The following is a 9,753-nucleotide window of genomic DNA, read 5'->3' as shown; positions in this document are numbered from 1 at the left end:
TCAAAATCTCAATTTAGGCTATGGGATGTTAGTCATTAGTCTTGGTAGGACATACCGAAGCAATAAATTTGACTATCATAAGAAGGCTATTTTTTATTGTATTTCCTTCTAGTAAGAGAAAACTTGTCTAACTTGTAATCTTGATAGTAATATATGTTAACTAACTTATCCGTTTAATGGAATAAATAGGGATACTTCTCTCGCATATGCTCCTCAACCTCCTAGATCGCCTCTCTCGGGGAATGAAGATTCCATCTCACTTTTACCATCAATATATCTTTATTTCTCAATTTTCTTACGTTTCTATCCAAAATCTCTACAGGCTCCTCCACATATATTAACTCCTCAGAAATCTCTATCTCCGGCTGATGAATAATGTGGCTAGGATCAGACCGATATCGTCGCAGCGTCGAAACATAGGAAACATCATGTATTTGTGACAACTCTGTTGGTAATGCTAGTCGATACGCCAATGGTCCGATTCTTTCAATAATTTCATACGGTCTAATATATCTCGAACTCAACTTCCCTTGCCTGCCAAACCTCAGAATTCCCCTCCAAGGAGATATCTTCAAGGAAAACTTATCACCTACTTTATATTCCATCTCCCTTTGGTGTTGATCAACATAACTTTTTTGTTGATCTTGTGCTGCATTCAAGCACTTCTTAACTACGTGTATCTTTTTCACTGTTTCCTGCACAAATTCAGGACCATCTAGTTGTCTTAATCCTTGTATATCCCAACAAATCCGACTGCGACACCTTCTTCCATATAAAGCTTCATATGGGGCCATACTGATACAAGAGTGAAAACTGTTATTATATGCAAACTCCATTAGAGGTAGATGATCATCCTAGTTGCCTTTAAACTCCATTGTACAAGCTCTCATCATATCTTATAGGGTTTAAATCGTTCTTTTCTACTGCCCAATGCCCTTTGAGGATGAAATGCGGTACTGAAATGTAATTTTATACCCAATGCCCTTTGTAAACTTCTCCAAAAGTGTTAGGTAAATCGGGGATCTCTATCTGACACAATAGATACAGGTACTCCATGTAATCTCACTATCTCAGAAATGTATGATCCAGCTAACTTCTCCAGAGAATCAGTTATTCGTACTGGCAAGAAATAAGCAGATTTCGTCAATCTATCCACAATTACCCAAATATCGTCGTGCTTTTTGAATGTACGTGGTAACCCCACGATAAAATCCATTGTGATCTTCTCCCACTTCCATTCTGATATTGATAGAGGTTGTAGTTTACCTGCTGGTGCCTAGTGTTCTGCCTTTATTTGCTGAAATGTCATACATTTAGCCAAAAATTCAGACACATCCTTCTTCATTGTCTGCCATCAGTAATAAGGTCTTAAGTTTTGATACATTTTTGTAGTACCAGGATGCATCGCATATGGTGCATTATAAGTTTCTCGCAAAATCTCTATGCGTAATCCATCTGTATCAGGCACAAAAACCCGTTCCCCATTTACTACCACCCCATCAACTCTTATTGAAATTTTTTTTTCTTACCATGTCTTATTCTTTCCAGCATTCTTAATAAGAAAGGATCTCGAGTCTATGCTTCTTTGATCTGATCCACGAAGTCTGAGGCTTAAGTTTCAAGGCTGCCAATAAACCCGCTACCTGATCAACCTCCAGTTCCATATTCATAGACCTCATCTCCAATAGCAATGTCTGATTGTGATTCCCCAAATTGGCTAATGTACTTGAACTTTTTCTACTCAAAGCATCTACAACCAGTTTGCTTGCCCTAGATGCAAGTCAATAGTGCAATCATAATCCTTCAGCAGTTCTATTCATCTTCTTTGCCTCAAATTCAATTCCGTTTGTGTCAAGATATATTTCATACTTTTATTGTCAGTAAGGATCTGAAATTTTTCTCTATATAAATAATGTCTCCAGATCTTCAGTGCATGCACAATCGCGGCTAACTCCAAGTCATGTGTGGGATATTTAATTCATGGTTCCTCAATTGGCGGGACGCATAAGAAATTACCCTTCCATTTTGCATTAACACACATTCCAAACCCTATTTAGAAGCATCCGTATACACCATACTGCTACCAGGCGGCAAAACCAAAAGCATAGTGGAGGTCAATCTTTTCTTCAGCTCATCAAAACTTTGTTGGCACTTTTCTGTCCACTGAAATTTTACCCCCTTTCTCACCAACTTGATTAGAAGACCGACAATTATAGAAAAACCCTCCACAAATCTCCTGTAATATCCAGCCAACCCTAAGAAGCATCGAACTTCAGTGGCATTCTTTGGCACTCTCCATTCCATAATAGCCTTTACTTTTGAAAGGTCCGGCATAACCCCATCCCCAGATATTACATGCCCATGGAAAAACCACCTGATTTACCCAAAATTCACATTTGCTTAACTTAGTATATAACTCCTTCTCTTTAAAAATATGCAAGATTATCCTCAGATGTTGCTCATGCTCTTCTCTATCCTTCGAGTATACCAAGATGTCATCTATAAAAACAATAATGAAGTGATCTAGATATTCCTGAAATATACGATTCATCAATTCCATGAACGCCACTGGTGCATTTGTTAACCCAAAGGGCATCACCAGAAACTCATAATGACCGTAACGAGTACGGAAAGCTGTCTTCAGTAAGCCATTCTCTGCTATCCTTAACTGCCAATAACCTGACCTCAAATCAATTTTTGCAAATGTTGTAGCTCCCTTTAACTGTTCTAGTAGGTCATCAATCCTCGGCAATGGATATTTATTCTTCATTGTTACCCTGTTTAATTGACGGTAATCGACACATAACCTCATACTCTCATCTTTCTTCTTCACAAACAGCACTGGTGCTCTCCACGGTGAAGTACTTACCTGATAAATCCTTTCCCCAACAATTGTTCGATTTGCTTTTTGTGCTCATGTAAATCTACTGGGGCCATTTTGTACGGCGCAATAGAAATTGGAGCAACTCCTGAAAGAGCTTCTATGGAAAAATCCACTTCTCTATGCGGTGGCAAACCTGGTATGTCGTCATGGAATACTTCAAGGAAGTCTCTCACTACTGGGATTTCCTCCAATATGGAATTAACCGTCTCGATATTTACCACATGGGCTAGATACACCTCACAACCTTCTAATATCAATTGTCTTGCCTCCATGGCTGATATTACACAAACTGGTACTACTTGACGATCTCCCACAAATATTACTTTTGATTCACCAGAACATTCATTCATCAATTCCTTTGTATAACAATCGACTATTGCTTCTGGTGCATACTTGGCTAATGCCGCAAAACGGAGTTCATATTCTGCCACTGTCTGATCAACCCCTTACACTAAATTTAAAAAATCCATCCTCTTCTTGTCTCCATACATCTTGGGTCTGTATTTATCATCAAACTCTTTCTAAAACTCAGCCCAAGTTATTTCTCTTTGCTCATATCCCCTCTTTAAAGACCTCTACCAAATCAAGGCATTCCCCACAAATAAGGAAACAACATATTTTAGTCGATTCAGTGGAGTGCAATTTACTAAGTTCATCACATGTTCGACTTTTTTCCACTATCTCTCAGCAATCTCTGGGTCTCATCAATCACATTATCATAAACCATTGACTGTGTTTCCAACTAGGTAAGTATCATCTTTTATTTCAAGTTACAACGACAAATATCATTATGTTATTTATAATAATTATTTTCTCAATAATAACTTCCAATTTGATGTCATATAACGATCAATTATACGACCACGTAATCATACCACTCTCACGTCCATCCATTACAAACACATATGACACATAGTAGCAATTTCACCGATATTAAGGTAACCTAACAAATAATCCACAACTCATTATACAAAAAATCAATATACAAAATGCACATATATAAATATAAAGTCAAGTTGAAGATCACATCCAAGAAATCAATATATATAATATATATACAATACTACACATATAGCTATATATATAAACAAAAATTAGCTATACTTACCTTAAATTTCCTAATGCTTCGATTTCACGAGGGACTGCTCAACCCTCTACTTTGTCGTCAAGTCCTATAATAGAATATTATACGTATAATCAATATATTTAGAGTATTATAAACTCTAAATAAAATATTGTATAATGTTCGTGCACTTTCTACCAATTTATCGTTTCTATATAATTTAAATAAGCAACAATACATAGAATTAAATATTGGATTAATCATTCCGATCGAATTGTGTAAATTAGGTTTAATAATAATTAAATCTAACAAATCTAATATTTTAAATAACCAACTATATTATTTTTATATCAAATGTGATATTTAATTCGACTCTAATTTAAATAGCTAAAATCATAAAGTAGTTCGATTAAATAGTATAAGGTTAGTATAAACAATATTTAATAAACGAAGTAGTTAAATAATATAATTATATAAATTAATAAAAATTATAATTATAATTTCAAACCTCTGTTTCTCCTTCGGCCGAGAGAAATTGCAATTGAAAAATGTGTGTGTGGTATGTGACAAAAACAACAAATGAAAAAGAAAGGAAAAGAGTGAAGAGAGGTGAGGCGGTGGGGTCAGTGGCCCCACCTCCCACTCTCAATTCTCTCTCTCTCTCCTCTCTTAGTATTTATATACATATATAATATTTAATTATACTTTTATCAAAACACCAGTCACGTCATTTTTAATTTTCTTTGTTACTATAATTTTCTTTTAAATATTATAACGAACTTCAATTTAATCCGTTCAAGTTTTATTATATCCAAAATTCAATCTATAATTTGTTTACTAATTAAATTTAAATTTCTAATAATTATCAATTTGTCTGCCAATTACGTAAAAAAATTCTGCGGACGTTATGTAACGCCCCAAAAATTATAATATATAATTGGGAGATTAATTGGTAAATTTTTATGAAACTTAGTTAATTGGTAAATAAATTATGGGCCATAATTGGAATATAATAAAACTTAAACGGGTTAAATTGGAGTTCGTTATAATATTTGAGAGCAAATTATATTAATTAAGAAATTAGAAAGGACGTAATGGGTATTTTGAGAAAAGTTTAATTAAATAAATAAAATAATAATATTATATATATATCATAAATAATATATATATATATATATAATGGCTGAGGAGAGTGAGAGTTTGAAGTGAGGCGGTGGGCACATGCACAACAATACACACATTCACACATATTCACACACAATTAAAGAAAAAGTTGCACCCTTCCCTCTCGCGGAAAAACTAAAAACCGAGGTACAAAAATTTCTATTTTAATTCATATTAATTAGTATAATTATTTTCTTAATTACTCTATTTATTAAATATTGTTTATTTTGAGCGGTGAACTATTTAATCGGAGTATTTTACGAGTTTGACTATTTAAAGTAGTATCGAATTAAATATCAAATTGGATATAAAAATAATATCGTTGATCAATTAGATTATTAAATTTATTAGATTTAAGTATTACTATAGTTAATTTATATAATTCCATCGGAATTATTAACCAAATACGCAATTCTACGTATTGTATGTAATTAAAGTGTACAATAGCGAGAAATTGATAGAAAATTCATAGGAATATTCCAAAAATTATATTTAATAAATGGTATGTTAATAAAGAGGAAAAACGAAGATTTTTACTTCGATAGAAGTGGAATATTAAAGAATTAGTAGAAATTGTACGAATAATATTTAATATTGTATTTAAAAGAAATTAAGATATTCTCGATATATTAATTGTATGTTGTATAACTCATTATAGGATACGAGGGTGAGGTGAAAGGACTGACAATTAGCGATTGAGTAGAAAGAAACGTTGTGAGGTTGAGGTAAGTAAATAATTAGTATTATCTATATATGTTCCCTTTATTTGTGCTATTACTGTTATATAAATTTGTGGTTCATGCTGCCATTGATTCGTCTGAAAGTATATGAGTGATGAATGATTTGATTGGATTGACGGTATTGTGCACGTGGAATGAGGAAATACGTTGGAATATTATGTTTGTTGTTTGATATATTGTGGATGTTTGAAACTGAGAATATGTTGATATATTATTTTACGTTACTAGTTGCTTAGAAGAATGGTGATATGTGAAAATGAGGGAGTGGTGGAAATTGATTATAATTGTGGCGTAAATACCCCTTGATGTGTTGAAAAGCCTGTAAGGCGAAATGAAATGAAAAGAGCTTTCATGCGATATGAGAAAGAAATGAAATGAAAAAAACTTTGATGCGATATGAAAAAGATGTGATGTGCAAAGAGCTATGATGCAAAATAAAAGAGCTATGATGCGAATTGAAAGAGCTATGATGCGAAATGAGATTGATGAGCCGACTGTCAAGGGGATTCACTTAAATTTATATAACGGTGAGATTGAGTTGACGGAAAAAACACGATATCACCTTCTGGTAAGCAAACTAGGAAAAAGGAAGTTTAATTGATTATTTTATTGTGAGATAGCTATGTGGTGTACTACAATTGATTATGTTGGAGTTAAATTGACTGTAACCCATGCATGTTGCCTATTTGTCCTGTTTGGGCTGTGTTTGATATACATATATAGATAGGGCTGATTATTTACTTATTGAGTGGCAGGCTCATCCCTCTGTTGACATTTTCTTTCAGGAGTAGACTTTGAGGTATCTGACTGTTGAAGAATAGGTCTACGCACTATATTCAGTCAGGTCGGGCCAGTATGCTGTTTTCTCCTCTTGTCAGCTAGAGTACAAATCTAATTTTGTTTGTATAAAGAGAACATAGGCGTAGAGATCAATTGTGGTGGATCACCTATGGTGTTTGATTTGTATATATATGATGTTGTGGGTTGACTGTGTTGTTATGACGTTGTGATTACGTATGCAAATTGATTAGATGATTATGTGCAAATGTATGTATATGAACACAGGGATTACTATAACTATGACGTTTAGGGTAGATATAACTCTTGTAGCGAAGGGGGCGCTACACATTACACCTAACCAAGGGACTAAAACTGTAAGGCACTAATGGCCATGTGTTCTATTAAAATATCTTGGAGAATGAGGCATAGAACTAAAATTGTTTTTGTTTTTTCTTATAAAGTTAGGAGACAAAAAATGAGAATCTGATAACGAGGATTATTGTAATTCATTATGGGATATTCAAGGAATAGTAGAAGGCTAAATGGTTAGAATTACTAAGAAGAATAAAAAGCTACTCCTACAAGAGTGAATGATATTAGAGCTATGTATTTACACAAAAATAATGATGCACGTAGAAACCCCACATTCTCGAGCTTTCTTGCTCCCATTGAAAGACGAGTAGCCAAAATCAAGAAACAAATAAAAATAAAATAAAAAATTAAATGGGTGCAGACAAACACACAAATGTACATGCACGCACAAAACGTATGACATACTCTTTAGTAGTCTCTTATTAAGTTACCTTTCATGGATACAAGCAGCTCCAATTCCATAGCTTTTGGAAAAAAACTATCACTTTCTCTTGTTGCCATTATAAAAAAAAAAATAACTTCACAAATCAAAACCTTTTCACATGAAATCCATTGAACAATTGATTCTGAAACTAACCAATGAGAAATGAAAAAGAAAACTTGAAACTAGCCAACAAAATAAGATTCTACAATTCTTGATTAGTGAAACATAAAATAAAAAAAATACGGGATGACCACTGTGTCTTGCTTGCAAAGCAAGAAAGAACTCAATTGCATGGCAAGTGTGGAGGGAGTCTATATGCACCTCGTTGTCGTTCAGCGAAGAAGGCGTCAGAGGCATCGAGAAAAATGCAGGTAAAATTTTGTATCGAATTTCACTGAAATAAAATGAATTTGATGGAGCTTGCTATCTGTGTGCAGAAAAAATAGAGAGAGGATTTGGCGGGAGAATGATGGTACATATGCTAGAGAGTTTGGCCAACGTGGTCTTTTTAGATTTTTCAAAGTTTTCATATGAAATGGAAAAGAGTCAAGAAAGGATAAAATCTTGACTAGGATTATGAGGCATTTATTACAATAAAAATCTTGCATAAAAGTCACCAATATTCACACGGTACTCCACTATTACAACTCCCCCAGGTTTTGTACAGTTTATAAAATCAGATATTTTATTATTCACAAATCAGAAAAGAAAAATCTTGAATTTTGATGTAAGAAAAATCTTGAATTTTGATGTGTGAAAAAATCTTTTATATGTTTAATTGAAGCATGATTTGTAATTGATTATTATTTTATAGATATAGTTATTTTGTTTTTATTTATTTATATCAAATACAAATGCTCTTTTTCTCAAGTGGCAAAATAATTTTAATAAATATTTAAATAAAATCGAGATGTCACATTCTTGAGATTATGATAACGCAATTATCTCGACTTTCTCACCGTTCTTCAATAGCACCAAACTCATAAAATCCTAATTATTGCCATAAAAAGATACATCAAAGAAGTAGGTGGAAAAAGACACATCTAATGCAATATATTCTCCATCTTTACTATTGCATCTATATGATATCAATGCCAAACAACAACCGAACTCTCTAAATATTGTGTGTGGTCTTAGTTACGACTGATGAACGAATATCTTTATCTATAAACGTGGTTCACAAAAATAATTAAAGTAAATTGGACCATTTCAAGTAAAAATATTATCACTCTCGAGGAGATAGGTATCAATAATAATCACAATTGATTAATGAGTATTTATTTATCTTAAATAAAGAAAAAACTATAGTGATTAATTTAGTCAATTTGAAAGCAACATATTTGATTTGATTTTCTAATTGTCATTCTACTTTCAATTTTCAGTTTCCATATTTGCATACCAAATCAGAAATGGAAATGCATTAATTAGAATTATCAAATGCAATCTTGTTATGAATTTATATTGCCATTACAAGAAATGCAAGCACTTAATACAAATTCTCTATTTTTGGCCAATTTTTTGAATCCTTGTTACTGAGTTCTTGTAGTACATTGGATAGCGAACAATGAAAATGTTCTGATACATCGAACAACAGTTAATGAAATGATTCTCAAACGTCCATCCCATCTTTTTTCACCGAAAAACAATAAATTCTACAACAAACCTACAAACCAACTGGAAAAGAGAAAAAAACAAACAAATTGGCACAACCAAATAAGAAAATTAGAATATAATCTCAAATAATAAATGTGAAGATTTTTTAAACAAGATGCTACATCAAGCATGCTCACATCCTACTTAATGATTGTTTACGTTTTCGTATTTTCTTGATAGGTATGCATCTGTTCAAATATTTAGGGTAATAGCGTCTAATACATTTCTCGCTTTTTGTCTCACGCGGCAAAATAATTTGATTAAATATTTCTTTCTCAATAAAATTGAAATTTTACATACTTGAGATTGTGATAACGCCACAATGTCGACTTTCACACCGTTATGCAATACCACCAAATTGATAAAGTCCAAACTATTGCTATGAAAAGATGCATAAAAGAAGTAGGTGAAAAAAGACATATCTGATGCAATGTATATCAAACTTTACTGTATAAACATGGTTCATGAAAGAAATCAAAGTAAATTGGGCTATTTCAAATAAAAATATCATCACTCTCGAGGAGATAGACATGAATAATAATCACAATTGATTAATGGCTATTTGATTTGATTTTATTTTTTTGTTGATAGAACAAATTGGGTGTTTTAATAATCTTAAAAAAAAAAGAAAAAATTATAGTCCTTAACTTAGTCAATTTCAAATGAATATATT

General features: G+C 32.6%; 1 long non-coding RNA gene across 1 annotated transcript; it reads left to right on the top strand.

Annotated features, from left to right (window-relative positions):
• The first annotated feature begins 5,163 nt into the window (after positions 1-5,163).
• Positions 5,164-6,889, top strand: LOC148784373 (uncharacterized). The gene is made up of 3 exons (XR_016063807.1): positions 5,164-5,258; positions 5,770-5,836; positions 6,637-6,889. It is a non-coding gene; the product is annotated as an uncharacterized LOC148784373 (long non-coding RNA).
• The last annotated feature ends 2,864 nt before the right edge of the window (positions 6,890-9,753 follow it).

This window comes from Sesamum indicum, linkage group LG13, assembly GCF_026168435.1.
Source record: "Sesamum indicum cultivar Baizhima isolate 11 linkage group LG13, ASM2616843v1, whole genome shotgun sequence".
NCBI classification, from domain to species: domain Eukaryota; kingdom Viridiplantae; phylum Streptophyta; class Magnoliopsida; order Lamiales; family Pedaliaceae; genus Sesamum; species Sesamum indicum.
This window is presented reverse-complemented; position numbering and strand designations above follow the sequence as displayed.